Source organism: Pseudopodoces humilis, chromosome 17 (genome assembly GCF_049639895.1).
Source record: "Pseudopodoces humilis isolate 2021_Gansu_Grassland_sample_001 chromosome 17, ASM4963989v1, whole genome shotgun sequence".
Classification (NCBI taxonomy): domain Eukaryota; kingdom Metazoa; phylum Chordata; class Aves; order Passeriformes; family Paridae; genus Pseudopodoces; species Pseudopodoces humilis.
Window position 1 is genome coordinate 15,065,332 of NC_142216.1, and position 3,593 is coordinate 15,068,924.

Sequence of the window (3,593 nt, forward strand, 5' to 3'; positions counted from 1 at the left end):
TGCAGAGATGTTAATGAGGTCGCCTTGGATACTCAGCTTAAAACGGTGTCGTTTCAGCTTCTTTTATGTCAGCAATCAACAACAACAACAAAAAATACACAACAACCCATCAGCAGATCTGCTTGAGGAGGGGTGGGGGACTCCTGGCAGGTGACTGGAGCAGATAGCGATTCACAGTCCACCTGCTGCCAGCAGTTTGGTGCTGAGCCTCTCTGATTGTCTACTGGAGCATCAATACAATGATCTCCATAATTATTATCTCCTTAAATTGGAAAAAAAAAAAATAAAAAAAGACATATTAGAAAAGCCTGGTTTTTCCAGCCATCCTATTGAAAGTGCCCCAGGAAAGGACTTCAAATTGGGAGTAATAAGAGGTTCAGGGACAGTTAGGGAAATAAAAGCAGTTTCTCTGTGTGAACAGAGGAGAGGCTGTGTGTTCTTAGGGAATTGTTTGCTGGGCTGAGACCCACTTGCATGACTCCTGCTTAATGAGTTGCCATCCATCAGCTGAGCTGTGAGAGTGGACCGTGCCCAGGTTTAAAAAGCAGGGTGAGAAACACCTGAGGCAGGAACACCAGGCAGGTGCATTCAATGTTTTGATGATCTACATAACACAGTGCTCACCATGACTCCAAACAAGTTGCTTGGCTTCTCTGAGCCTCAGTCTCCTGCCAGGTAAGCAAAGGTAAATTCAGTGCCACATCCCACAGGCTTCACTGGAGTTCTGGAGGAAAATGTGGAACCACTGATGGAAAGGTATGAGCAAGTTCAAAGGAGCAGCTTTAGCAAACACACCTTTACATATGAAGAGAGATCAGGCTGATTCCTCAATTAGCAGTTAGATTAATCACTCTAGAAATGTTTTTCATTACTTTATTATATGTTTACTACTCCACTAATCCAGTTTATAGGAATATGGAGGACTTCTCTAACTCTCACCAGCAGTGCCCAAACATGGTGATAGCATCCTCAAACTCTCAAGTAGATTGGCATCATGGTGTGAGCCATTTCCTCTGAGGAACTGCAGGTGAGCCCAGACTCTGTCTGGGGTCTCAAAGCTCAAATTTAGACCATAGACCAACCCAGGCTGGCTCTGCATCTCCAGGAGTTCTGTCTTTTCTCTCCTTTCCTTCAGGGAGCTGCAGAAAGCAGTTTGATCTTCCTCCTACTCTCCTCCAGGATGAACAAACCCGGCTGGTTTTGCATCTCCTTGTACCTGGTGGTCTCTGCCAGACCCGCTCCAATCTCTCAATGCTGGTTTTGTCCTAGGAAGCCTCAGGTTGGACCTGAGTGTTTCCAAAACAATCTCAGAAGGGCCAAATGAAGGGGATTCTCACTGCCTTGATGTGCTGCCTGCCTCCTTGCAAACACAGCTGAGGTGTAGCTCACCTCTGCTGTGACACAGCAGTGATCCCTGTTCAGTTCCTGACTCACCAGCAACCCCATCTCCACTTCCACAAAGCTGCTTCCTATCAAGCTGCTTCCCAGCTGTCCCCTGGCCTGTCCTGCTCCCTTGTGAGGTTATTCCATCAGGACTGTGCACTTGTCTGCCCATTGCTCCACTCCCTCTGAACAGCAGCTGCAGCCTCTTGGGTGTCAAGTGCTTCCCTCCCCACTGCTTCCTTTGGTGGCATCTGAAAACTTCCTGAGAGTGCCCAATTATCCAGGCCATCAGCACCAGTCCCTCCAGGATCTCCACAGCAATGAGTTGCCAAGCAGGCTCTGTACCCTGTGATCATTACCCTGTGAGTGCTCCAGCCTCCTTCTTTCCTGTTTGTTGGGCCCATATCTCCCCAGCCTGGCTCTAGGGAGAGGAAGCATTGAAAGCTTTGCTACAGGCAAGGGAAACCACTCAGTATTCCCTTATTCACTCTGTATCCTCACAGCCAGTTTTCTTGCCTTTCTAGGTACCAGGTGTGATGTGACTTTGTTTTTTTGCTGGGTTCAAACCAACCCATCCCTGGTAGACATTCTCTTGCTCAGATCAACAGCTTTACAATTGCACTGGTACCACTTCTGCAAAAGTCACAGAATCACAGAGTTACAAAATCCTTCAGGTTGGAAAAGACTTCTGAGATTATTGAGTCCAACCTGTGCCTGACACTTCTTTGCCAGCTAGAATAGTGTGCAGTCCTTTCTTGAACACTCCCAGAGATGGAGACAACAACCCTTTCTCTGAAGAAATTCCTCCTGATGTCCAACTTAACCTCCCCGGCACAGCTTGAGGCTACATTTCATCCACAGGTTGTGTTGATCCTGCAGTAGGCATGGTCTGTGCATACAATCAGAGCTGCTCCTTCATCCAGAGACTCTAGAGCTCCTTGTCCAAATAGACAGCGTGGTAGGAAGACAAAGAAATGTGAGCCCACCAGGGATTGTCAGTCTGAAGTTGGATGTTACAGTGGTTTAGTTAAACTCCACTTAGAACAGGTGTGTGGACAGTCCCACTCACAATGGAAAAAAGAAAAAAAGGAAAAAAAAGGCTGAGTTTCTTTTCTTCTCATTTATTGTGAACATGAGGTAAACCAGGATGAGTGGAGGCTGCTTGAATTCTGAACAGGAATGTCCACATAGACAGTTTAATGAAGTTTAGCTAATCCAATTTGCAAAGGTTAATTCAGATTCATTTTCCTGGTTGTCTCTGTGCAGATAAGGCCAAGGTCACTTCCCCAAGGTGACTGGCTGAGCCAGGCACAGGATCCACCCTTTCTTTCACCATTCCTTTCCCAGGCTGGTTTGTCCCTATCCATGTATCCCCTCGATACTCCCTGTGGAGAAGAACACAGGTTCTCACCCTTTCCTCCACCAGCATCACTGCTCCTTGCTGCTCAAGATCACTACAAACCCTTTTCCTGGGTGAAGTGGAACAGCCCCCACTGTTCCTGGGGCTCACACTGCAGCTTGGAGGGGAGTTACAGCACACATACAGGAATCAGTGATGTGAAAATCTTTCCCAGGAATGCAGAACAGCCCTAGGATCTTGCTGGTGGAGGTGGGCACTTCCAAGCACTCCAGCTGGCTGACAATGCAGATCTCCTAAATCATCCTGATGCAGTTTTTCCTGACTCTTCTGGGCTCTCATGTACATACCTACAGTTATCCAGAATCTCCCAGCAAATGCAGCAGAGGCAGTTTAGGAAATGAACCTCCCCTCTGCCACCCCGGCAGGTGCAGACTGTGATGGGACCTGATGTGCAGGAACATCTGTCCCACAGTTCTTTCAGCAGGGTTCTCACCTCTGCTTCCCAGCATCTGCTGCTGGCCCCTGCAATGCCCCAGCTGCTCATAAGGGATCGAGATCCAAAGATATTTTAGAGTATTTAAAAAGATATATCTAATCTAACCAAAACTGAAGAGCTGCCTTAGCCTTAACTGAAAACTTTCCCAAAGGAGTTACAAGCCTACAACAAGGAGCTTACATCTCCTAGTACATGATGAATGGGTGCAGGAGCTATTCTGAACAGCAGGCAATAGTGAATAGTTACATTTCCTTGGCTGAGATGAGGAAGCTTTAAGTAACTAATTAAAAAAAAAATCAATAGAAAGTCTTTTCCCACGATCTTTTGCCATGAGTCCTTGGCAATAATTTCAGT

The 3,593-nt window shown here is 46.9% G+C and overlaps 1 long non-coding RNA gene across 2 annotated transcripts; it reads left to right on the forward strand.

The window, feature by feature from the left end:
* The first annotated feature begins 648 nt into the window (after nucleotides 1-648).
* LOC148182966 (uncharacterized) lies at nucleotides 649-3,089 on the forward strand. 2 transcript variants are annotated; one of them, XR_015774018.1, is made up of 3 exons: nucleotides 649-756; nucleotides 905-1,027; nucleotides 1,106-3,089. It is a non-coding gene; the product is annotated as an uncharacterized LOC148182966 (long non-coding RNA). The 2 variants fall into 2 exon arrangements; XR_015774017.1 differs by having other exon boundaries at nucleotides 1,136-3,089.
* Nucleotides 3,090-3,593: the final 504 nt, after the last annotated feature.